The sequence below is a fragment of the Ochlerotatus camptorhynchus genome, unplaced genomic scaffold (assembly GCF_037179485.1).
Source record: "Ochlerotatus camptorhynchus isolate MF236.1 unplaced genomic scaffold, CSIRO-AGI_Acam_v1.1 ptg000196l, whole genome shotgun sequence".
In the NCBI taxonomy this organism is placed as follows: Eukaryota; Metazoa; Arthropoda; class Insecta; order Diptera; family Culicidae; genus Ochlerotatus; species Ochlerotatus camptorhynchus.
In genome coordinates this window covers 4,610,883-4,638,504 of record NW_027040686.1, presented here as the reverse complement: position 1 = coordinate 4,638,504, position 27,622 = coordinate 4,610,883, and the positions used below count along the sequence as shown (strand labels likewise).

The 27,622-nt window shown below is 36.4% G+C and overlaps 4 protein-coding genes across 8 annotated transcripts in view; all 4 read left to right on the top strand.

Moving 5' to 3' along the window:
* Positions 1-22,526, top strand: part of LOC135702730 (uncharacterized) — a 28,569-nt gene extending 6,043 nt beyond the window's left edge. Inside the window, exon 2 of the mRNA XM_065223782.1 lies at positions 21,646-22,526. The gene's annotated coding sequence lies outside the window, so the exon portion shown is untranslated. The remainder of the gene's footprint in view (positions 1-21,645) is intronic.
* LOC135702723 (probable peroxisomal acyl-coenzyme A oxidase 1) overlaps positions 1-27,622 on the top strand; it is a 365,647-nt gene that overhangs the window by 50,529 nt on the left and 287,496 nt on the right. The window lies entirely within an intron of this gene.
* Positions 1-27,622, top strand: part of LOC135702729 (uncharacterized) — a 115,102-nt gene that overhangs the window by 4,552 nt on the left and 82,928 nt on the right. Inside the window, exon 1 of one of the 2 annotated variants that reach the window (XM_065223781.1) lies at positions 19,366-19,384. The exons of the other annotated variant lie outside the window; for it this stretch is intronic. The gene's annotated coding sequence lies outside the window, so the exon portion shown is untranslated. Of the gene's footprint in view, positions 1-19,365; positions 19,385-27,622 lie in introns of those variants that run through there. 2 annotated transcript variants of the gene reach the window in all.
* S6k (Ribosomal protein S6 kinase) overlaps positions 1-27,622 on the top strand; it is a 152,616-nt gene that overhangs the window by 49,770 nt on the left and 75,224 nt on the right. The window lies entirely within an intron of this gene.

Here is a 27,622-nt window from a genome sequence, read left to right as displayed (position 1 = left end):
AAAACTGGTGGGACTCAGGCATGGCATGCAAAATCTGATTTCTCCTTTGAAAATTAGGACGTTCATGATCGAAGCATAGACTTTCCTTCCCGATGATCCAGTAGAGTACACCCAACCAGAAAATGTATGCTTTCCCTACAGTTTGGTGTACAGAGGATATTCGAAATCTGTAATAACTACTAACTAAAGATTCTGTAATGCAGTCGTCTGAAGACTTTCCAAATAATTTTATAAATTTAAATGCTACAGCCTATGTGATTGTCACTCGATTTTGCAAAAAAAAACAAACATATTTTTCTTTAAATCGTTTCTGATCTTTTGAAACCAGTTGCATTCAATTTTGGTATCATTTAATGATAGTAGGACAGAAAATACAACCGTGCTAAAAATAATCTGATGTACACTCTGAAAAATCGTCACGTCTGATTTACGTGAAAACATATGAGGTTTTCGTCCACCCTGTTTTTCACGTAACTATTACCGGAATTGCACGTAGCCGATCAAAATTAAGCTTCTATTATCTACGTAATTATTCAGGTAAATAAGATCTGATTTTCACGTACAGCTTACGTGAAATCGAGATGAAAACTACTGGAAAACTGATAACTTTTACATGATATTCCATTTTGTTTAAAATTCTTATAAACAAATACCATAAACAAACTACATCCTGGATGTGTAAAGTATTCCACAAATGGTTTGGATGATACCCAGAACACGTCGTTATGCTCTCTTTTATGGTTATTTTTATTAGCGATGTTTTTCACGTAATTTGTACGTGAATTTTGGATGAGAAAAATGGAACTTATATGTAGAAGCAGTCAATATTATGTAATTTCATCGGGCAGATAACTCATAAAATGGCGTATTATTGACTACTTAGTAGGTAGAAATGTTTATGAGATTTTATCACCCCTATTCTGTATTTCGTTTCGAACGAAATTCTCATACAAAAAATATTTTTTTGTATGAGAATTTCGTTCGAAACGATATACAGAATAGGGGTGTATATTTCTGTCAAAATATTAATAACTGTTTGCAGACTCAAAATGTTGATACCACCGTGTGAAATTATAAAACTAGAAAAAGGCTATATAATCATTATTTTTTAATTGAATAAATTAATGTAAATGAATCAAATTACCGTCCATTATTTGTAACAATCTGTTGGGAAATTTTGAATTTTTAAGGTGTTCTTCCAACACGCTTGGTGACGCCATATTGATTTTTTTGCGCACCTGAAAATCACGCAAATCTCGTTTCGCGGAAATATCGAATTCCCAAACACACAAACACAAATACACTAAATCTGTTATGGTCGATTTCACCAATATTTTTTGTGGACATGATGTGTAATGCATGTCAATGTTACTAAAGTCACATAAAATTTGAGATTATCTGAATACATATAAGTTACGTGATATTTCAAGTAAATCGGACGTGAGGATTTTTTAGAGTGTAGTAATAATTTTTGCGTTTTGAGACCATTTTCTTAAGGTCACGGTTTTAGGGTCGTTGTGGCCTTTCTAATTCTTTTAAATTTTTTATACGCTTTTTGGCTATTTTAAATCTGTTTTTGGTGTGCGTTTTGAGTTTTATTGAGTCTATTTTTGTTATGATTTCTAAAACCTTTTCAACGTTTTAAGGTTATTTTGAAGGCGTTTTTATAGTTAACGTATTTTTTCTCCATTATGTGATTTAAGAGTTATTCAAACTCGATGCAGAGAAATACCGTTGTTTGAGGGTGGAGCTTTAGGCGGTATTATATATTATATACTATTTTTAGAATCGGTCAACTGGTTCCGGAAATATGGCCGGAACATGTTCCGGTTTCAAGGGCCATGTGACTAAATCCGACCTGAAACGAATAAGACCCTTAATGTGACACTTCAAATGACATGAGAATTCAAAACCTCAGTTCAATGGTAATGATTTGAAGTGCCCAGGATCAAACTGGCTGCATTTGGTCATGTTCCGGTGGCCCCGGAGAAGTATCCAGTTTCGGACTGTGGTCAAAATCCATTATTTCAGCGGTTCTCAAACTTTTGACGAATGCGCTCACTTTGAAAATTTGTGTAAGCCCGCGAAACATCAATATTGAATACAGATGTTGTAAGGTCAAAATGACCTTAAAACTCCAAAATGGCTCTAACTTTTATGTGTGAGAGGATCATTTTAAAACACATAACAAGTTATCTGAATTTCTGCGACCCACCTAAGGGCAACCCTTAGATTTATTTAGCATTATGTGATACCACAAATTACATGTGAAATAAAAAAAAAACAGCTCAATGATAGTCATTTGAAGTGCCCAAGCCCACACTGGCCACATCCGGCCATGTTCCGGATAACCTCCGGAGAAGTGGTCAGTTCTGATCTGACTAGGCTCAAAATCCATTATGCGATACCTCAAATCACATGAGAATTCATCTATCAACTCACATCATATGACCACTTTTGCCAGAATTTCTATTAGTAAGAAAGGTCAGATCTCATCATAGGTGGATTAATTCGGATTTTTGCTTTTCCTAAGCAGTCTATTGAAAACGTCACACGCTTACGTTTAAGAAATGACAACCAATGCATATGATATAGTAAAAACGTGACGACAGGAGAGACGGTGAATGTTTCCTCAATGTCGTGTGCCGTACTTAATGTATTCTCCCTTACTTCTTTGAAGGCATTTTAAGTATTTCATGGTCATTTATCGTATGATGGTGTGTTGAGGTTATTTTTAACCTTTTTGGAACTATTGTGGTGTTTTTTTCTGGCACGCCTTCTTTTTTAAGATTTTCTTGGCAATTTTAGCTTTTTCTAGGCCAATTTTGGTAGAAAAGCTATTTAGTCCATTTTGGAGTTTTCATGGCCCTTTAATGCATTTTGGATGAGTTTGGCAGTTTAAATACCATTTTAACCTGTTAAACTATTTTGGTATTTTTTACTAGTATTTTGACGTTAATAAGAACATTGTAGATGTTTAGGGAGATTTTATTACTGTCTGGGTTATTTTGGTATTTTTAAAGGACTTTGTGAGACCATCGTGTACTTGTTAAGGCTATTTGCGTCTTTCTAGCCAAAATAGCGAAACAATTTAATTTTTGAATCGACCTTCTCCAATTTGTAGGAAACTTTGAGTAGTTGTTTATTATCGGCATGTGAACATATTTTTGCTAAATTTCGGCCATTTTAAATTTAAATTTAAAATAAAATTGTTGTACGCACACGGCATTTTTGATCGAAATGGTAACTGAGACAAAGTTATAGAGACAAATTTTTTTTTTTTTTCCTTTGGTTTGTTTTTTTTTCCGTCGATCTTGTTTTCCGTGCTGAGCACCAATGCTACCGAAGTGCCAGGAAGGCAGCTTCCACACCTGGACCCTACCTATCGACCCATCAACTCATGAACCGGGGACCAACGGCTTTACTTCCCATCCGAAGGAAGGCGTGATCAGAGATGTTATGCCTCAGAACATCCCTTCGGCGCCGACTGGGATTGAACCCAGGCCTGCTGGGGTGAGAGGTAATCACGCTTACCACTACACCACCGGTGCCGTTTAGAGACAAATATTGTCACACTGGATTTTATTTTCAGTAAAAATAAAAATAAAAATGTGTGAAATCTATCTCAAGATGTCCTTGCCGGATATTCGAAAAAAATAAATAAATATATATAAAAAAGCTTATATAGGGGAAATGGCTCTAATGTTAGCCTATGGATCTAAGATTGGGCCCATCTGCTGTCTATCAATTTTATCTAGATGAACGCGTCATTGGGACGGTACTAATGGATATTTTTGCCCGCTCTTGAAAATTTAGTCGATTGCTGAATTTATGTATGGGCCCAAATTAGAGGGATTTAGGCCAACATTACATCAATTTCCCCTACATATAATGTAATATGAATACAAACTTTCGGAATGTTTAGAACCATGAACACTTGAAAACTGACAAAAATCGTAGAACAAGACCGTTACACACTTAGAAAAATTAACGTCAATTTAGGTCAGTCCGCATCGTGCTCTCTTGCCGTGCGGATCTATTTGCTTTTTGCTTAAGGAAGTGTTACTACTACCTAAAGCTACAACAAATTTAAACAGCACTTTTCAGTGCTCAACCTGTAAAAATTTTTCTACCTTGTTCAACTCCTCTTATTCCTCTTCGATCCTTGTTTGGACCCTACCCGAGGTAATCCTTCTTGGATATCGATTTGGAAAATTCCTCTTCGATCCTTCAGATTCTTATAGTAATCTGCTTGGAAGTCGATTTGGAAAATCGCATAATCGCACTTTTCAGTGCTCAACCTGTAAAAATTTTCTACCTTGTTCAACTCCTCTTATTCCTCTTCGATCCTTGTTTGGACCCTACCCGAGGTAATCCTTCTTGGATATCGATTTGGAAAATTCCTCTTCGATCCTTCAGATTCTTATAGTAATCTGCTTGGAAGTCGATTTGGATAAAAAATTTACTGCCGCCATGGCGCCTAAACGCAAAAGAAAGGGGCAAACTCTTGACCCCCCTTCTGAAGAAATTAATTTGAGTAATCAATTTGATTTGCTCACGGATGATGAGAATGATCCATCATCCAAGAAAAATTCTAGTAAACTTTCCCGGCTTAATGCCAAGAAGGAAAAGATTCCCCCTATTGTGATAACCACTACCGATTTCCATGCTCTTCGCATGGAACTTTTGAATTTCGTGAAAGTTAAGTTTTCACTACAAATTGGACGTCGGGGTGAATGCCGTGTATTGGCTGAAACCTTGGACGGATTTAAATGTCTTCTCAAGTATCTTACTGAGAAGAAGAACATATTTTTTACTTACGACACCAAAACTGAACGTGTGTTCAAGGTTGTCATGAAAGGACTGCCCAGTGGTGAATCCCTGGATCAGATCAAAGATAAACTGGCAAAATTACTTGGAGTTGTGCCACTCCAAGTAATCAAAATGAAAATGAAATCCCGTCCTGGCGATTCGCGCAACGGGATTTCTAATGATTTTTATTTAGTTCACTTCAAGTCTAGTGAACTAAACAACCTTAAGGCCTTAGAAAAAGCTAGCCTTATGCTCCATGTCCGAGTGAAGTGGGAACACTTCAGGAAGACTGGAGGAAATTTCCAAAACCTCACTCAGTGCCGTAAGTGCCAGGGATGGGGTCACGGAACTAAAAATTGCTACATGCCAGCTAAATGCATGAATTGTGGTGATTCCTCTCACGCAAAGGACGACTGTCCTGTGAAGGAAGATCCTAAGAAATTTAAATGTTCAAATTGTGGTGAAAACCACAAATCCAATTTTTGGGAATGTAAGACTCGCAAAGCGATCCTACAATCTCGTTCTAACCGTCAGGTAGGAAGCGCTCCACGTTTCCGACCAGGTACACATTCCTCTGCTGTTAACAACGGTCAGCGAGGAACAAATTCTACATTCGTACCCGTAGGTACAAATATCACCCCTGCTTCAAATGTTTCATCTGTACCTACTCCCCTCGCTGCTAACAATGTTCAGCGAGTTAATGGAGCTACCTATGCTGCTATTGCAGCGGGTAGAAATCAAAATACTAACCAACGTTCTAACGGAAATTTTGACAATTTTGACTTAGGAAGCATTACTGCTCCTAAAATGGAATTTTTACAGAATTCATTAATTGACATGATTTCTGATATGCTTAAATCTAACTCCATGTTTGATGCTATTCAAACTGGAGTAAAATTTGCTAATAATATTGTCATGACTTTAAAATTCAGTAATGGATTTTAAAGTATTAAACATTTTAAATTGGAATGCTCGATCTCTTAAAGATAATGAAGACGAGCTATTTAATTTTTTGAGAGTTCATAACGTGCATATTGCCGTTATAACTGAAACGTTCCTTAAACCTGGCCATAAGGTTAAGAAGGACGCAAATTACTTGATTTATAGAAATGATCGTCTTGATGGACCCTGTGGTGGCGTTGCCATCATTATTCATAGACGAATCAAGCATAAAATTCTTTCTTCATTTGAAACCAAAGTTTTTGAAACTTTGGGAGTTTCTGTTGAAACAAAATTTGGACAACTTACGTTTATAGCTGCCTATTTGCCATTCCAATGCGTAGGCCAGCAAAAGAATTTTCTCAAGGGTGACCTCCAGAAACTTACCCGTCATAGGTCTAAATTCTTCATTATTGGTGATTTTAATGCAAAACACCGCTCATGGAATAATGCTCAAAGCAATTCCAATGGTAATATTCTGTTTGATGATTGTTCTGCAGGTTATTACACTATTCAATATCCAAACAGCCCAACATGCTTTTCTTCTGCAAGAAATCCCTCAACTATTGATTTGGTCTTAACTGATTCATGTCATCTTTGTAGCCAATTGGTTACCCATGCTGACTTCGGTTCTGATCACCTTCCAGTAACTTTTGAAATATCCCAAGAAATAATATCTAATCCCAACAGCTTTACTTTCAATTACCATAGGGCTGATTGGGAGCAATATCGAACATTTATGGAATATAACTTCGATCCAAACATTCCTTTGCAAACCAAAGATGAAATTAATTATGCTCTTGAATCTCTAACTACTTCTATAGTTGCAGCAAGAGCTGCCTCAGTACCAAAATGCGAGGTTAAATTCGATTCAATTATAATAGACGATGATCTTCAGCTCTTGATCCGTCTTAAAAATGTCCGTAGGAGACAATATCAAAGAACACGCGATCCTGCCATGAAAGTTATCTGGCGGGATTTGCAAAAACAAATTAAAAAGCGATTCTCTGCCCTGAGGAACAAAACTTTTGAAAATAATGTTTCTAAATTAGACCCGAGTTCCAAACCCTTTTGGAAACTCACAAAAATTTTGAAAAAACCTCAAAAGCCAATTCCAGCGCTTAAAGAAGGTGGTAAAATTTTGATCACAAATTTGGAAAAAGCTCAGAAACTTGCTAAGCAATTCGAGAGTTCCCATAATTTCAGTTTGGGTCTTACTAGTCCTATTGAGAATCAGGTTGCTCGGGATTTTCGGAATATTTTCTCTCGGGAAAATATTTTTGATGATTCCTGGGGGACTGATTTGGACGAAGTAAGGTCTATAACTAAAAAGTTTCAAAATATGAAAGCTCCAGGTGATGATGGAATTTTCTATATCCTCATCAAAAAACTCCCAGAGAGTACCTTGTCTTTCCTGGTAAAATTATTTAACAGATGTTTCCATTTGGCATACTTTCCTGATAAATGGAAAAATGCAAAAGTTGTTCCAATTTTGAAGCCGGATAAAAATCCAGCTGAAGCTTCTAGCTACCGTCCAATAAGTTTGCTTTCTTCAATAAGTAAACTTTTTGAAAAAATAATTTTGAATAGAATGATGCTTCACATCAATACGAACTCAATTTTTGCAGATGAGCAGTTTGGATTTCGCCATGGGCATTCAACTACTCATCAACTCTTGAGAGTTACCAATTTAATTCGTTCAAACAAATCTGAAGGCCACTCAACTGGAGTTGCTCTTCTAGACATAGAAAAAGCATTCGACAGTGTTTGGCATGAAGGTTTGATTGCTAAATTGAAAAAGTTTAATTTTCCACTTTACATTATGAAATTAGTTCAAAATTATTTAACTGACAGAACTCTGCAGGTAAATTATCAAAATTCCAAATCTAATCGACTACCTGTTAGGGCAGGAGTTCCTCAGGGTAGCATTCTTGGGCCTATATTGTATAACATTTTCACTTCGGACCTCCCTGATTTGCCTCAGGGTTGCCACAAATCTTTGTTCGCTGATGACACAGGCATTTCCGCTAAAGGAAGAAGTCTTCGTGTTATTTGCAGCAGACTTCAGAAAAGTTTAGATATTTTCTCTTCTTATTTACAAAAATGGAAGATTTCTCCCAACGCTTCCAAAACTCAACTTATAATATTCCCACATAAGCCTAGAGCTTCGTTTTTAAAACCTAGTAGTAGTCACATAGTCACTATGAACGGAGTTCCAATTTCCTGGTCAAACCAAGTGAAATATCTTGGATTAATACTTGACCATAAATTAACTTTTAAAGATCACATTGAGGGCATTCAAGCCAAATGTAACAAATATATAAAATGTTTGTATCCTCTTATTAACAGGAAATCCAAACTTTGCCTGACTAATAAACTTCTAATATTTAAACAAGTTTTTAGACCGGCCATGCTTTACGCTGTGCCAATATGGTCTAGTTGTTGCACTACCAGGAAAAAAGCACTTCAAAGGATTCAGAACAAAATTCTGAAGATGATTTTGAAGTTGCCTCCCTGGTACAGTACTACCGAAGTACATAGTATTTCGAATGTTGAGACTTTAGCACAAATGTCCAACAAAATAATTAATAATTTCCGGCAAAAATCGTTACAATCCTCAATTGCAACGATTAATTCCCTTTATACTTAGATAAGATTTAGTTTTAGTTATTTAGTTTTAAGCTATCAATTGTTATACTGACATGCAGGTTTAAAAAACCTGTTTAAAATACTGAATTGCCAAGACAGGAACAATGTAAAAACACTTAGATATATATCATAACAATTAAGGCTGGTAAGTTACTGTAGTAACTGGAGCACCTAGGTTAAAAATGAAATGTAATTTATTTTGAATTTGGAACAAATAAAGAGTTAAAAAAAAAAAAAAAAAAAAAACGTCAATTTAGGTGCTCTGACATATACGAGTGTCAATTTTGACATAAAATTGAGTCCTAAGAGACGCGAAATTCAGCTCAATAAGCTCGAAATTCAGCTCAGTAATTTCGAACTTTTCAATCTTGCAGTACTTAATTTTACATTACATGTTTGCTTACGTCTCATCCTTTATGTCAAATATGGATTCCGTCAGGTGTAAGATTAGGTATTTCTAAGGGCGTAGATAAATTTTTGAACTTTTGTTAGTACGCTTTCCTGTGTTTTTTTGTTTCACATAAAAAAAGGGTTTTAAATATCTCAAACAACGTTTTCTGAGTATAAATTACATGAAAAACGTTTTAACAAAAAGTTCAACAATTTTACCAAAACTTCTTGTTTTACGATTTTTAACAAAAGTTTTTTTTTAATCAAAAATAGGACAAGGACATTTGAAACATTTAGGTTTTTAACATTTTTTTATTTTTAGTCTTTCCTTATCTAGCGCATCAAACGATATGTTATTATTACTGATGGCTTCCAAATTTATTTACCTTTCCGTACGTACCGTAAGATTTGATAAAGAGAAACAAATTGTTGAGATATTGTCAAAAGTTTAACACTGCTTCTCGACGCCAAACTCGGCCTACGGATTCTAAACTCGGCCTAACGCATGGAAACGCCAATGAATTCACTTCGGCCTATCGGACGAAGATAAAACATGATTCGGTCGGAGCGCTTCTTTTGTTTTTGAGAAAAATTGCTGCAAACCTTCATATCACGCGTTCTTATTGACTTCGTTCGGTAGCTTATTAACTAATGTATCGTAACAAACGCATAATTGACTTGTTAACTCTGAAATCATGGATTTATTTGAAGTTTTCTGCTCGATAGGTCCAAAACGGGCGATTAGGCCGACGTAGTTCTCTACCCTACTAAAGACATTTGTTTGAGCGCCCTCTCCAAATTGGGGGTCCTGGTTTTAGTCCATCATCGACCTACTGTTAATAGGGCACTGGTTTTCAGTAAATTGTAGGCCAGTGTAGCATTTTCAGGGTTATTCGTTAGGAGTGTACCCCATTAGGCATAAATACGTTAGGCATACGGACGATAGGCATACGGACGTTAGGCATAGTGGACGTTAGGCATAAATTCATTTGGCATAATTGTCGTTAGGCATAATATACGTTATGCATAATGAACGATAAGCATAAAATACATTGCTGCTGTGCAACTCTAGAAACCTGTTTCAAGCATGGTAAACAATGCTTAAATTAGGCTAAGCGTTGAATAAACGATTATATAAGTTATACAAACTAAATAAACTATGTACAGTTTGGAATCCATTATTTATCATATCAGAAGTGACGTAGCTACATATTTACTTAGATCCAGATGGTTTTTTAGTTAGGTAGGTTCCGATTCTACACATTGTAGTTTCATTTTTATACCTTTGATCAGTCTTGTAAGCGGTCACGGTAGTCGACACATTTTCTGTGATAATCGACTGTCTTTGCCTCCGACACTTACAAAACAAGCTATCATAGTACAGTACCAAACTCAAATGTCATTTAACATGCTCTGTCATACGACACTGTCGCCGAATACCGTCACGAATGTATGTATTTTAGTTTTTCTCATAATAAGAGCTGCTGATGTTGTGCTTGTGTGAATTCTGAAAATAGCAAGCAATGATGTCCTAGGAATAACATTTCTGATCATAAATGGTTTAATTTACACCAAATTGAGGAATTAGAACCAAATCACTCATGTCATATGATAGTTGTTTGAAAATTTTCTTTTTGCTCGAATGTTATTCTACCGGTTGTGTTGTGTGAGAGAGACGACGGTAGAGCATGAGTGTACGATTTCAAACAGACTGTCGCGCACGACGAAGAAGCGAGTGTCGTAAAAAACGTCAACTGTTTCAACCCCTGCCTTTGATCTTGACATTTTTACCTAGGGGATGAGTACTTAAGGGGGTTAGGTTTTGATAAGTTCTTTAGTGGGAATGACACTGATGAAGACTGCACATTGTAGTCGAAATACGATGGATACCTAAATTTATTAAGTGGAATTAAATGGAAAATAACCTTTTTTGCTGTTTTCCGCTAACAACCCAATTTCATTACTTCATTAGATCCAAGATTAGTAGCGATAGCGGTTAAGTAATCTGGCAATGTAAACTCAGCATAGTTTTGAACTATATCTTGAAATAAAACGCATCTAGAAATAAAAAAAAATCACACATTTGTTGTAATATATTCTTCCACACGTATTGCAACTGTCAAAGAAGAAAAGGTTTTCCTCAAGGTTATTTTGGCGTTTGCAAGGCTGTTTATAAGGTTATAATTTTGTCAAACTATAGGAGTTTAAAAAACTTTTTTTTTTTTTAAATATTATCCAAGAATTCCTGGAGAAAATATGAATTTTTTAAATGAATATTCTGTTGCCACTCTGTACGCATGCAGCCTGTGGAACATATAGAAAACCAATACATTTTCAAAAATGCCTGAGAGCTAATGTACGCTTGTAAGTGTTCCCATCAAAACCTGCTAACGTAGTTTTAAAGACTGCTGCTATTTAAAACCAAAGTAAATAGCCTAGGTTATAAAAAATCTCTTCCAGTTTGAACAGCACAATTATATTTCAATACAGATGAGTTAGGAAATTATTGCTTTACAAATAATGTTATGCCTCAATTGAGCTAGGGGTAACGCTCCTACAGTTGCGGTACGTTAGAAGCGTTAGGTTCCTATAGTTTTACAAGGATACTCAATACACAACTATAGGAACCTAACGCCTCTAACGTACCGCAACTATAGGAACGTTTACCCTACTTATTTTAAAACAGTGCTTAAAGATATTCATAGGGTAGGTGTTCCAGTAATAGCGGTGTACCTATAGTTGCGGTATGGAGGTTGTGCCGGAATAGTGAGGAGGATCCGGATGAGATTATTTTTCATCAGTAGCTGTCCTAAAATAAAACATATTTGCATAATTAAAACATAAAATTAACCCAAAAATTACGGAAAATCCTTAATTTTCCTTAAGATTTTCACTCCTTTGCACCTATAGTTGCGGTAGTGTTCCTATAATAGTGGAACTACTATTATAGGAACCAAAGTTAGCAACTACCACAACTACTGGAACAGTGTTCTTATTAATGGAGGATGAGTTTTCTAAAATTGTATGCAATTTTATTACAATGTAATATGTTTCTATCAAAATAGAGGTTGAAAGTTATAGATTGATGTATAACAATTGTGTGTACATCGTATATTTATTTTTTGATTTATAAATTGGCTTAGTACCTCCACTACTGGCTCACCCACCCTAGATAAAACAAATAGCAAACATCGTAACCAACATGCCGGTTCTTGAAATATTACTCTAGAATGGGTGCTTTCCCAAAGTTGTTCAATAAACTGAAACCAGCAACCAAGTCACCCAAATCCAAGGTTACAAATATTAAAAAAAAATGTTTTTCGAAATCATAAAGTAATTATATTTTATGACGATATGTTTTATTTGTAAGATACTAGAAGAGGTTACAAAATATGTGTTTGACTCATACAACTTGCCAATTTCGTTTCCTGAGAGTCACAATCAGCGATTTTATCAATTTTCACTCACTAACCCACTCAGCGATAATAAAATCGCTGGTTGTGACTCTTAGAAAGCCAAATTGACAGGTGGTTTTATGTTGCCAAATGCACACTTTGCAGCCTCTTCTTGTAACTGTGGCAAGCCTGTTTTTATGCGAAATGGGCATTCACAACCTTGCCTACATCTAGTCCATACAATGCTCCTTCCCGTTCACTATCGTTCACGTAAATCGTGATTATTCTTTCAATGACGAACAAGAGCGTAAGGAAATATGTGCCGAACCGGTTGTGAACAACCCAGGCCCAGGGCACGATGACGATGATCCATTGATGTTTTCCGAGGTGGTATTGTGCCCTAGATTCGACGAGCAAAGTGCAGCACCAGTAGTGGCTACCCCTCAGCAGTCACCGCTGCACACTACGGCGTCGTGTGTGAATGAGAATCTCAACAGCAGCAGCAGCAGAAATCTCAAGGCTGTTGTAGATAGACGAGAGCAAATCTAGCCTAGCTGCTCTCTCTAACTGCCTCTATGAGGAAATCGAGGTGCTCTAGTTTCCAATTTATGTAATCTGCTTGTTGCTGCTGCAAGCCTGCGAAAAAGCCGTCTCTCCTTCGACACCGGCTTGTCATGTTTATCTTTTCTCTTTCAATTGGAGTATGTGTATTGTATGTATGCATCATCGTTTGCCGGGTGACGGTGACGGCGACGGTGACGATGATGGAAGAGATTTGAAATTCCTACTACCGGTTGCATCCGCGTCGTCGCAGAGATGATTGCAACATGCACAACACGATTTGCTTTTCGTTGGTTAGTACCTAAGCCTTGGAATGCTGTCCTACTAAATGGTTGGTCGGCAGCTGTTAAACAGGTTCAGTCGGTGCGCTCTTGCATTGATAGATAGACAGGTTGACTTTGTGAACTAGTTTCTAGCTGCACGACGCGTGCATGCACCGTCCGTCAGCTTGGTTCAAGGAATTCCGCACTCATATATGGGCCACACGTACCGTAACGTTAACGTTACAACAACAATTACAGTGATGGAACTGCTCTAGAGCTCTATCTCTATCAATACAGGCATGAAAAATGTTGCATGTTTTCTAGAGCGCGACGGGTTTTCGGTTTCAATCAGGTCTGATTGGATTAAAAGTATCAATTAAGTAAATAGATTACCAGGGACCGAATCAGCAATTAACTCTCTGTGCTTTTCTCTTTCTCTCTTTTTAGGTAAGTTGAGATATCCAGCCGTTGTTGGGTCTGACGTATCCGGATCGCTTAGCAGGGTGGGGGAAATTGAATGGGTGCCAGTGCTGAAACCCATTTAACGGAATCCAACAGCGGGCAGTTATACCAATGATAACTGCAAACGGGATCCCGTGTTTTACAGCCCACAGTAATGTCTTTTCTGTTTACCTACTTATTATGAACACCCGGTTGTAAGGCGCGGTGGTCGTCCAATTGAACCCTTTAGTTTGAGGTACCGGATGCTTCCATCCAACTGCATTGCAAGACTGATGTTTACGTCACATTAACAGTGCTAGTTTGTTTTATAAAACACGTAATACCACCATGGTCGTTGGCAGCGGCGGTGAAGCCCTGCACTGATTGATGCAAGTGCGGAAAGTACAGCAACGTGCTCGCTCGTGTCAATGCTAGTCCCCCAAGAGAGCAAACCTTATCACACGCGCCGTCCTACTATAGACTTTAGCAGCAGTAGAATCCGTAGATAGGCAAATTCTGGGTACTGCGGACTTACTCAATGTGCTTGTAACTTGGGAGCCAGTGTGAACTATCAAACAGGAGCCAAACATTCAAAAGCAACAAATGCAGCTTCTGTTATTATCCATCTGCATTGTAATCTCATAAAAATGATCCATACTTTTCATAACATACTCTTAACTTTAAGCTCAAAGACAAAAACTAGCTGGCTCATTATAAAAACCAGCATAGTTTTTATGACTCAGCTGAATTTTCAATAGCAGTACAACATACTTTGGCGAAGCATGTATGTAAACAAACTTTGATAAAGTCATGGGGGCTCGAGCACAGAAACAGCAAAACAGTCTGGACAATCCGTAGAATTTTGTGGTTAGTCCGTATCGCCGTAGTAAACCAAAAAACCCGTAGATCTACGGATAAATCCGTTCAACTGACCACACTGTTTAGCAACGTGTAGAGAGACGATTGCAACAACTACTCATATCGTAGGAAAATGAGTTTCGATTTGAAATTTATATTTTAAACGAGACGATTTATACTTAAGTTTTTTTTTTAATCGTTTTGATCATTCGGTCAAACTATGATTCCACCACCTACTAAACGCACCCCTGCCGTTCAGGGTTATCATTGCACCGGACGCTGAGCTTTATATGGCTCACACGTGCTATAGTGCTCACCTTGCAAAGGCGTCTTCGTCATCATAGAAGACGAACACCACGAATTCGTTGCTCGCGATTATGTTACTTACTCTTTTTTTTCGTTTCCCCCGTAAGTCACACCACACCCTCCTTTTTCCATTCTGCTCTTGAACCTGTTAGTATGTAGGTAGTAGTCTTGCTGTAATCATCACGTTCAAGCGTTTTTACCTCACACTGACTGACACAGCCGATCGAACGAAGTTTTGTTATTATTGTTGTCTGATGTGCTGTGCTTTTACAGTAGCCTATGTGTGTGTGTGAGTGAGAGTGCGGCTCTGCTATTTCTGTTTTTGATAAATTTATTATTATTGTTGAGATCGCATAAGCGCCCTCGTCGAATGTAATCTACACGCGCGGTCAATTTGTTTGCAATTTACTTGCGGGACGCCTTCACCGCATCAACGGCCCTGCCTCTCGGTGGCAGTTGATAGTTGAATGAATTTGTTAACACATTAGCTGTTGGTTGGCTGATGTTGTTGTTGCTGCTGTGATAGTTATAATGGGGAAGAGACGTGCTATATAGGTGTATGATTACGACATCAGGTAGCGACGGATAGCTGAATCAACGCTTATTTTTATATCAACTAGAACGTGTATCTGAAACACGTTTTATCGACTCTGGCAGTGAATCGAACCCGCAGGGTCATTTTTGAAATTGAAAAAAGAGTGTTGCGCATCACAACAAAATCTTCGATTATTGTGACATGAAGTCGCATGATTTTGTTTTTTTCGGCAAAGTTGTAGAACGTAAAATTCTATGAAATAAAAAAGTTTGTATCGCTGCGCCATCTTTGTGGTCAAAACATGAACTATTTGTATCCACCAAATTATTGTCCTAATTAATATTGGAGGCAAAGCAGCCTCACATTGAAAGCCTCCTAAATAAAGACAGGGCTGGTAGCAAGCCACTTTTTAGTTACTTGGTCACTTTTTTCAAGCCAGTCACTAAAAAGTCTCTTTTTTTAAGGCCAAGTCACTAAAGTAACTTTTTCTTGTAATCAGTCACTATTTTCAACTTTTTTAGCGTGAATTTATTTCAAGATTGATCATTCTTTGCTTTGTGACGTTTAATCGTCTCTCTCTATCTATGTACAGTAGACTGATGCAAAATTTGAAATTTCCGCTCCACAGTGCTCAAACGGTTCCAAATTGGGCCCTGATTAGCCTCCCAAAATTTGAATTCATTTAGTGAGAAACTGACTTGGCACAAACCATTTGAACTTTATATGGGAAATACTATGGAGAAACCATAACTTCGGTTCATATCTATCTCAAAATTCACCAGTTCACTTTACTTTAGAAAATTATAGCTGAGCTTATTGAAATTTTTCTCATCTTCAACTTTGTTGAAGACCACTTTTAGATCAAATGTAAGAAACAACAATTATTAATGATTCAAGTCACAGATGTCTTATGATTATGCTCAATCAACTGTTCATTGGTGTTTATGGCGCGTAGAATAGAGGACAAAAATCATGGCTACTATGTCACACTGCAGAAAACAGTGTTGCCCACAATACAGTTGCTTTATCTTGCCATAAGATTATCAATCTCTTAAACAATTAATTACTATTTGATTTGACGTTTGGCTGAAAAAAACGATTTTCTGCAAAGTTATAGCTGATAAAAATTACTATCAGAATAGTAATAGAATTTGTTAACAGTACAATATGTAAAAAGGCTGGAAGACAATGAACAAAAATTTTTGTTTTCCCATAGTAATTTCCATATAAACTTCAAATGGTTTGTGCCAAGTCAGTTTCTTATCAAATGAGTTTAAACTTTCGGAGGCTTATCAGGACCCGACTTGAAACCGTTTGAACACTGTGGAGCGAAAATTTCAAATTTTGCATCAGTCTAATGTACAGGGTGTCTATTCATTTTCCTAAATAAAATTACCTGAGTTTTTCCAGAACTTCAATGGATAAGAAAGCTATTTTTAAATGCGTTCAAAATATGCTGTTTTGGAAGATCAAAATCATGATTTATTTCAAGTTCGTAATTAACTTTATGAAAGATTAGAGATCTTCATTGCAGTCCCATTAACTCCACAACAATTGTAGTAACTTTGAAGAAGTTCTGAGGAATAAAAGGAAATGCTGAAAATTTTGGTGAAGCTCCACACTCAAACTGCGGGAACATGAGGTAAAATATGGGGAACTTACTGTAAGCTTTAAGATCCTCAAATCGGTTCTTTTAACAGCCAAAAAACTTTTATAAAGTCCCCAGAATTTCAGAGCACATCATAGGTGTTTAGCGAACTTGATAAATATAGAAAACATGAAGGGTGTTGTGCAAATGTTTAACAAGTTCTAAGCTCCTCAGAAAAGATAGATCTACAGATCTTTGGGGAATTTCAGATCTTAAGAGCAGTCCAGACTTTTGGGGCAGTTAAAAGATCTATTATCGTAAATTTAAAAAAAAATTGGAACAATTAAGATGTTCCGAGAATTTCAGGGAAGTACAGAGACCATCAGATAATTTAGGAAAACTTCAGAAATATGTCAGGAACTTCACAGACGTCCAGAGAATTTCTGAGAAATTTATAGTCAATATAATTGAGAGCTTTAAGGAAGCTTCGAGAACATCAAGACAGATCAGAGAATCAAAGGGCAGTTCAAATAATTTCATGGAAATTGTAGAATCCTCCGGATACTTCAGCAAACCTCCGAGAGAATTTCTGGGACGTGATAAAAATTATATGAACATCCGGAAAACGTGAGAGTATTTTAAGGAGATTTCAAGAACTTTAAAAAATGCGAAAATTTAGCTAAGTTGATAAGAGAATATCAACGAAGTTCCATTACTTAAAAAAAATGCGAGAACTTTTAGTAAGCAATGATATCTTCAAGAAATTCCAGAGAACTTCTAATAAATTTAGATAGTTTCATGATATTCAGCGAAGTTCCGAGTACTTCGAGGACGATCAGATAGCTTCAAAATAATCCCATTAACTTAAGCAACTTACAAGGAATTCCGTGGAGTAATGGGGTATTCCAAGAATTCTATGATTGATTCAAAAACGTCAGAGAATTTTGAATGTATATCAGAAAATTTGCCAGATTATTAAACAAATTTAGAGAACTTCTGGTAAACAAAGATAAAATAAGAAAATAAGAGAACGTTTATAATGGTTAGAATACTTAAGGAAAATTTTCGAAACTTCAAGGTTAAGTTAAGTTGCGTTTTCTTAAAATATACTGATAAATTCAGGGCAGTCTGGAGAACTTTAAAGATATTCAGTAACCGTTTATGAAGTTTTAATAACACCAGGGAAGTCTAGACTATTGAAGAAGTTTTAAATTAGTGTCGATAATTTAATGGAAGTTTCATGAACTTCAGAAAATGCTTGAGAACTTCAGAAAAAAATCATAGAACTATATTAATTATTTCGTTCGAATTTTATGAAAATTTCGGAATCACAAAGGTTCCAGAAATTTAGAAAAACTTCGAGAACTTCACAGTGGTCTTCAGAAACATTTCGAGAACCTTATAGAAATCTATGGAACTTAAGGGGAGATCCGCGAACTTCAGGAATTTTTATGAGCATTAGCAAAATGCAGGAGCTTTTGAAAGAAGTGAAGTAAATAACCTCCGAAAATTGGACGTATTTCGAGGGGAGTTCAGTTCCATTAGTTTCAGAAAATTTGTGGGAAATTTAAAGCAGTTCCCAGATTTTCAGATAACTTTAGAGACGTTAAAAAGTTAATTGAAGTCTTCGCATAAGTTCAGAAGTTCACTGAAGGTTAAACATTTTAAGGACGGTTCAATTAAATTCAGCGCATTACAACAAGCTTCATGAGAACTGCAAAAACTTAAGAGAAGTTTTGAGAATTTCAGAAAAAGGACAGAGAACCTCAGAGCAGTTCCGTTAACATTAGAGAAGTCATTCATTGTTGTAAAAAATATTTAGAATATACTTCAGAAAACTGTCAAAGTTACCCCGTTTTACGGTACCTCTTAGCCTTTTGATCAATTGTTACATGTTTGCCACAAAATTATTGCAAACCATCCTTTTTTTTTGAGAAATTATCTACATAAATTTTCAATTGGGCGCATTTGAGGAGCAATAAAGGAGAGAGGAGTGGGGTTTAAAAATTTGGGTACTGCAGTAATAGATAGTCGTTAGATTTCTTCATTCCTTTATTTAACGTCGGTCTCTGTTCCGTAATCTAGTGCCAATCACCGAAGGACATCGATTGCCATCCATTGACGGCAATCGAATGTGCAGGAAGGCAGCTTCCACACCTGCGTAGGATGTTGCACCCATTCAACACATGGGCCGGGATCAACGGCTTTATTTTCCTTCCGAAGGAAGACGTGACCAAAGATTTTTATGTCTCAGAAAAATCCCACCGACCTCGGCTGGGATTTTTATTTATTTATTTATTTTTATTTATTTACCACCGGCACCGGCTATCGTTCGATTTCATCAAACGACATTTTCGCGTAATGGAACAATGCAATGTCAGGTCAAAACTCTAAATATTATGCGCCTGCTACTTCTGCATAAGCCGCCAAACATTTATTTCGAATCATATGGTGAACAACCCATGGCGTCGAACACATAAGTGTGTTCCTATTTCAATCTAAAGTTGTGCAGTAGCACTCTTAAATAACTGTTCAATTAATTATCAGACACCCTGGTCCTGTTCTTAATTTTGAATTTAAAAAATCAATATTTAAATTTTGGAGTTCGAAAATCAAACAAAAAATGCTATAGATTGTAAAAATATGGGTAAACAACGGCTTCGGCAATAGCTTTAATTATTATCGATAGACCGAATTCGTACGCTCAAGAACTTTATTAACACCCGTGACGATAATAGGTAAAGGTATTTAGCCGATATAAAATCTAAATTTGGATATTCCAAACTAAAAATTCAACGAAATAGAATATTTAAAAAATAAAGTAAAAATCTGCTCATCATCTTCACCCTGAACACGGTTTCAGGTTATCTAACTTGAAAATGTTCGAGCGTTCTGCCCGAATGTTTTGAAACATATTTTCCACAAAGCCGATTCCGATTGGATTGATTCTGAAAAAGATTATTTCGTCACGAAAAATCATTCAACAGTACTAGTATTAATTTGCAGTTGCTTCGTAAATGGCACAGTTGCAATTTATAGAACAAAGAATTACTGCGATGAGCTATTCTCCTGAATGTGTACAAAGCACTGCAGCAGTGCTAAACACTTTGCAAACATTTGTCTTCCCAGAAAAAAATCCATCCTGCACAAGATACCCCTTAGAATTAAGGGCTTTCCATTAATCAACACATGACTTATCTCACATGCACGAACCATCTCTCGTTGCTTTTGAAATCCGCCACACCTGGCCACTTGACTTGGCTACAGTATAGAAAGCCGGCCAAAGAGTAAGATAAAAACTGTTATAACTTTCTCTTTTTCCTGCACTTCCAAGTCAAGCCACATCTTTCAAAATGAAAACACCACCCATCATCATCATCATCATGATCATCGCAACGGGAGGGGTCTGCAATCGTTGAAGAAAAGCTGAAAACAACCCAAAACCGGCCCGGTATCGTCGGATCGAGTTGGTCTGAACACCGCCCGGTGGACATGACCTACCTGACAATTTTTTTGCTTATGCATGCATACTTTCCCCGTTCGACTGTTCGATTTTTTTGGCTTTTGCTTTCCCCGAAAACGAAGGCGATGCATTTACAGTACTGCGATGCGCATGATTACGTGATCGCAATCCCGAGTTGTCCTTTTAAGACGATCGTCCTCGTTTTGCTTGCATTTGAGGAGGCTTTTAAATTCGCAGATCTTGAGTTAACTGTTGGTAAATAAACAATGGGTAATTTACTGGAAATTATCTAAATACCCCACAGGTAATCGCGTCGGCTATTCTTTTCTAATGAATCCGACTGTGATAAAATATGCACCAAACCAAGCATATATTTACATTCCGAACGGCTGATGAACAGCCCTTAACAGGCCGTGCTCCGTTATCTGGCTGCAGCGTGCTGCGCGATGGGAACTGTGTTTTAAGGTCGAACTTTCTTCGTTATGCAGTCGAAGAAGGAAACCTTGCAAATTCCTTTTTATGCATGTCATGGATTTGCGGGTAGATAGGTATGTAAGCCGAAGCACGGCCAGCGAGTGCATTCCAATCGTCGAGCTTCACCTAGTGCACTGTGGTGGAGCCTAGGGTTCGTAGCATTACTACCTATTTTTTCCGTTTTGTTGCTTTTCTCTATCTTCGAGTTTTGCTCTTTGTTTTGATCGCTAGCGGTCTAGCTTAGACGACGGAAATTTATGCAATATAAAATTACTACCCGGGCGTGGGCATGGTGCATTGTCTAACTTATGCAGTTAGCTCAACCTTGTACAAGCAGGTAGTGATTATCTTAAGGATAAAAAAAAATATGAATGCAGCAATAGCAGTTTTATAAAATTTAATTTGATTTATTGATGAGGCTGATCCTTGGGGCGACTTAAAACCATTCTTTGATTATTATAAAAGCTGTTGGGGGCAAGATGGCCAGCCTGCATGTAATAATTGCAAATCGTAGATTGAAATATTGCCTACTCTAGTTCTTTCATGCATATTCTAGCGCCTACGCATGAATACAATTCAATGTAGGGTAAGTGTACCACAATATTCGTGCGTTTTGTGGACAATTTAATAAACGTAAAATATTGTCAAAACATAGCCAAATTTTGGATTTTTTTTAAATAAATTATTAAAGATACTTTTTCACACCGTTCTCAGAAGCAAGACGGGACAAGACGTTCACCTATAGCAGAAGCTGCTTTTAAAAAATATCCACACCAGGCTGAACAATTAATTGATAGTTGTAACAAACGAAATTTGAAAAGTTTTATTGATTATTGTAAATTCTTATTACAGAGAAAGAGATTTTTTTCTGTACGAAATTTTTATCAGTTTCTTGACAGTTACTGAATATTTATAAATAATTTATGGAATGTTGCATCTTACGATCATTGTTGAATGGTACGTATATGCAGTTTCTAAAAATATAAGATTACTGATGTAATCTTAAAGAGTGCGCATCTTGCCTCGGACGGCGATCTTGCTCCGTCCAATCCTAATTAATGTTCTGAAATGTATACCTTAAATTACTGTTCCTATTGTCTTGAAATGCAATTTAGGATGCCGACACCACTCATCATAATTGAATTAAATTAATAGTAAACATTGACAAGATAGTCATGAAAGTAGGTAATCCACTAACAAATTATTCAAGGCCACAGGACCAGTACAGGCTAAAAGCTTTACATCTATAGTTTGATTCTGAACGCCTTCAAACTTGTTTCTTTCTAGGAAGCAATCGCAATACAAGCTCATTGATATGCGTCTTTGAACCAGTTCCATTTCAAATAAATGATCCTACTTAATAAAACCCTAAAGTGGCTCAACAAATCAAACTCGTCGTACGCAAGCACTGTGCGTTGTGTGTACAAAACATCAGTCTCAACTACCTGTACGAAGCTGATGTGTAAACCTACGAAACCCAAACTTTACATATACCTATTAACATCGATGATGACGTCGAGTTCAAACGGAGTGAATAAACTTATCAAGGTTTTCCGATGTTTTGGAAGCGTGCTATCGCCATTATCGAGACGACGAGCTCAACAACTCAACAGGTAGTCGCTGCCCATCATTACTAGCTTGAACGAGAATTTTGGTGGTTTGAGTTCAAATTTAGGTCGATGATTTCGGTTTGCAAAAAGCCATCATTCTACGGTCATATATCAGTCAATTCGCCATCGGATGGTTCGATTAGATAAACCAGACACGCTGTCATAGAGTGTGTCATTGACTTGTCTCTCTCTCTCTGCTCGAAATACGTTCATAAATTATACAGGTTAGGTTCGCCGAAAACAATTTGAATGGGTTTTTCGTTCGCGGAATTGCTGAAAGATGGATTTTTTGGGATTTATTATGCGAGGAGATAACGAGTAGGTAGGGTTCATTGGTCTACTATCGAGCTTTTAAAACCCTACACGATTAGTTACGATTCTGTCGAGCAATGAGGTATTTTCCTAGTGCAGTATAAATTTAACTGATTTAATCAACTACAAAATCGAAAATACTCACGCGTGAAGTGGTGTCCATAACAGGACATACTACCTTAAAAATCCTTCTGGTATCAAGCTAGTTGTTGTCCAGTTTTTGTCTTTATCGCAATTCAAGCTTTGGGTAATACCGAACGTGTTTGAACAGGTGAATTGTTGGAGTTACAATGACGCCGAAAAGGTGTGATGTCCTGGTTATTTTGCAACTGGATGCGAATTTGAGACAAAGTAAATTTTGTATGATACCTAATTTAAAAGTTTCCAGTGTTGCTTATTCGAGATACTTAAATACCTCTCTAGGCTAAGTACTGGTCGATCAAACCGTATTTAAGGGTATAGTGAATGTTAAGGATATGGATATTTTAATGTAGGGTGGCCACTCAACCGGGAAAAACCGAGAGAGAACCGCGAATCGAAACCAACCGGGAATTTGATTGCAATCTCAAAATATGGATGTATATGTTTTAATAGAATTCTATTATCTGCTAAACTATATATGTACTATATGTGTACGCGACTTAATTTTCCTTAGTCCGGGATAGAGATTCATAGAAAAGTCCTTCTTAGTTTCCGCACTTCAAGGTTTCACTTATTTTTCAATGTCCAAAGTTTACCGATCAAACTTATAATGGGACCTTTTCCAGACTTTTTATTTCTTAGACCGGTATCACTTTTTTTTGCAAACATGTACTCTTAACAACTGTTCGAAGTCTTTGAATTTCAAAAGTTTTACCAAATCCTGAATGCTAAAATAAAACAGCAAAATGGTTATCTTCCATTGATTAGTGGAAATGGCACTTATGAAGACATTGTAGTCGAAATACGTATCTGTCATGGATTCCAAAATTAATTAAGTGGAAGATAACAAAAAGTGTTTTACTGAATTTTGAATTTTTGTGTGGTTTTAAATATTCGACAATGTCTGAATTTCTTATATAGAATTTCTTGATTTCTAGAAGATAACTTATGAATTTCTTTAGAATCTCAAGATGTCTTCAGAGTTGCTTTCAGGGTTCCACTGAATAATCTTATGTTTCTTTTTAGCATGCCCTTGATTTGTGTTATCCATATCAGCCTTCTCTGAATACCCTTAAGGACACTCTTAGTATTCACTCTTCAATTATTTTAGTATTTTCAATAATTCTCGAGAAAACTCGCTTAAGAATTGTCTTGGAAATCTAATCTAATCTTATCAGAATTATCTAGGAATTCTCTGATTTCTTTTTTGGGAAATTCTCTTGAAATTCAGCCAAGCATGTTCCAGAAATTTCCTTCAAATTCTCCTCAGAATTAGACCTGGTTGTCACCGCGCCCGCCGCCCTCGGCGGTGAAAATCAACCGACGCGCCGCCGGATCAGTCACGGGGCCAGTCAAAATGTTGCCACGCCGGTGAAAATTGCTCTAATGATCCTTGAATGTCTACAAAGTTTCCTTAGCTTTACTTCCTGAAAAATATAGCTTCCATCACTTCCAAGTCCCATATTTTTCCAAATTCTCTCAATTCTATCAAGATATTAGATCACCCATGACTTCCAAACTTCAGGAATGACCTTGAGCCTTGTCCACGAATTTGACTAAAGATCTGAGCGAAACAAAGTTTCCAAATCAAAGCCTGCAGTTCTGAAGAGAATGCTATAATCTTAGCATTTCTATGAAACTTCACCGAAGGTCCTGGAATTCCTACGTAAATTCTACGAAATTCTCAAAATTATTATGGAGTTAGCTGCATTTCTTCAAACTGCCCTGAAGATCTTTCTACGGAATTTCCAAATGATTTTAAGTCCATTAAACTATTCAGAACACTGAAGCTAAATGAACTTTTATAAAGTTCTATAGAAATCAAAAAAAAAATCCCTTAAATTAAACGAAATTTCCCTAACTTTTAAAGGTTCCCAGTTGTATACAATTTTCCCGAATTTCTACAAAGCACCTCTAATTTCTTCGATTTCGTCTGAATTTATTCTCTACGAAATTCTCTGAACATCTCTAATGATATTAAAGAAAAATCACTGAACTTCAGCATAGTTTCTTGATTTTCTACACTAAATTTCTTTAAAGTTTGCTAATTTTTCACAATATTTGATGAAGTTTTACAAATTTTTCTCAACTTCTACAAAATTGCTAAGTTCTACAAATTTACCTGAAGTTTCATGTTCAACTGAATTTCACTAAAATTCTATGAAGTTTAATGAACTGGACTTTAATAAATTCAACTGAATTTTCTGAATTTCAGAACTTCAATGCAGCTCAATTAATGTATAAGAAGCTTTCATAAATTTTACAATGCTTTTTGGAGGTCTATGAAATTTCTATGAATTGAGATCCTCGTAATAGTTTCGAAAACCTTGTTGTAGTTAAGGGAATTTTGTTTAATTTGTGAAACTTCATTGATTATTAAGCGTAATGAAATAAAAATACATCAGGAAATGCCGTAAAAGTTCAGGAAATTTTATAGAACTTCAAAAATATCGCAGAAAATCAACGATATTCTAAAAACTTCAGAGAATTTTGCAGGAGTGCAGTGAAGTTAGTCGGAATTCAATGAACTTTGTCAAGAGATTTACATACGTAGCACTTCGAAAAACAAATCAATCAAGTTTGTAGAAGTTTAGGGAATTTCATAATAGCTCAGAAAGTATTTAACGCTCAGAACACGAGGCCTCCGGAAAATGTGTAACGGAAAACTTGCAATGTTTGAAAAATAGCTCAGCCATTTATTGACGAATTTCAAATCCAATCATACTTGAAAGATTTATTCGGTATCAATAGATTAAAAATCTATCGATAAATTGCTGCGAAATGATTTTTGAAACATTGCCACTTTGCCGTAACACATTTTACCAGAGGCATCGTGTTCGCAGTGTTAATACGTTCAGCATACTTTTTAAAACTTTACGATTTAACTAAAGAACTTACAGAAAGTTTAAGTATCATTGTATCTAAATTCATAGGAAAGGTTCATAGATGTTCTAAGATCTTGAACGAATTGAGAAAACGTGTAAAAATAATAATTATGAAACTTGGAAGAAGTTGAGAAAATTTCCAGGAAGTGTGAATGTTCGAGGGACAATCGAGCAATTTTCTCGTCCTTCCGTATTTTTTGATGTTAAAAGCCACCTTTGCCACTTGTTGAGTAAAGTGCTGCATATCGATATGTAGTAGGGTTTTTTTTTAAACCAGTTAAACAGGCTATACCGCCGTCGACTGAAATCGGCGTGATGCCGCCGACGCGGATGGAAAACAGCATATAATGCCGCCGCAGACAAAATTTTGCTTGGCACACTATTTTGATCAAGTCAAAACTTGTAAATCAATTCGTAAGATATGGTCTATTTTTCAATTCCGTTTAGCCTTGTACCACTCAACAAGTTTATAACTTGACAATTTTTCAAATTCTGAGTCTTCGGCAGTTGTTTGACATCCCGGGCTTAGACAAATTATTTTTATTCAGAAAAACGTACCAGCAATTGGCCAATTTTAGCTACGTTCGATATTGATTCCTAACTTCAAACCCATATAAGGATAAAATGTAATAAAATAAATGACAGTAGAAATTATAATAAAATAATATAAGTTTTTGGAAATTTTCGTTACGTTACAACGGAGCCAGAGCGCTCTTTGTGGAAATCAAAACGATCACAGCCTCATCAAGATGAATGCTAATCAGGGTGTCGACTATCTGAAAAAAATCTGAAAAATCAGGGAATCTCAGGTAACTTCTTTCAAATTCAGGGAAATATTGCTTAACCACAGAAACTTATTAATAAGTATGACTGATATCGCTAGTTTCAAACAACTTTATTATTGGGTGTAAATTAAGAATGGATGTTTATTTCAAATGTAAAATATTGTTGCGAACTTGTGCGTCTGCACGATCCATCTTTGTCAAATAAAAATCATTCCTTTGAGCGCATTGGAGTGCCTTTCAGTTAATGCAAGAATGGTAAAGAACTAAGAGAAGAGGGCACAGCCTGAGATTCAACTAAATGAGAATTTAGGATATTGACGAAGACAACAAATCAAGAAGACTGGTAAATCTTCCATTTTCTCATACGAACGCTATGAGACAGGTACAATCGGCGCATCTGCCGCTCAAAGGTAAATTCTTCGAACGAATTTGATAGCAAAGATTACATCCTCAGAAGAAAGGTTTGTGTATTTGTTCACTTTTCTATGCGTTGCTTCCACCTTCACTCAAGCGCAGCGCTGTTGTATCTGTCACTTGGATTCTGGCAAAGTTGCCAGTCTTCTTGATTTGTTGTCTTCGATAATGGTCTTGCTAGGATGGGTTTTTTTATTTATTGCTTAGAGTAACACTTTTATGATTGAATAATGATTCAAAGATATGTAGACAAGCATTGCCTTGACAGCATAGAGTGGCTTTATTGAGTATTCCAGACCTTCATTGTAAATCTGGTTAGCTAGGAAAATTAACTTCTCAGTGAATCTAAATAGATTGATGAGCGTTTTAGTAGAATAATTGTATGCCTTATTTTAATTCTACTACTATTGTATCACTTTCACTAATTCACTATTCACTTTCACTATCACTTAAAAAACTATAAAAGATACGTTTTCTGCTTGCAAACTTGCAAACAAATTAACTTACATAATTTTGGAAGTGATAGCGCTGGTTTTAAGATTTCCCATCGGTGGAACCGGCCGCTAATTAGCGTTTGGTTAAGCGTATTATCCGGAATAATTCCCTTGCGAAGCTGGGTCTCAAAATATGCTCAAGCGAAAAAATATAATGGGATTAAAGCAGTGGCGTTTCCTTAACCTCAATCTACCTGTACCAACTCTCAACACATAAACAATTATCAAAATATTGCTTGCAATAGATAGATATCCAGTAAACTAGAAGATTAACTGTATTTTTCAACCGATTCCAGTATGAATATGG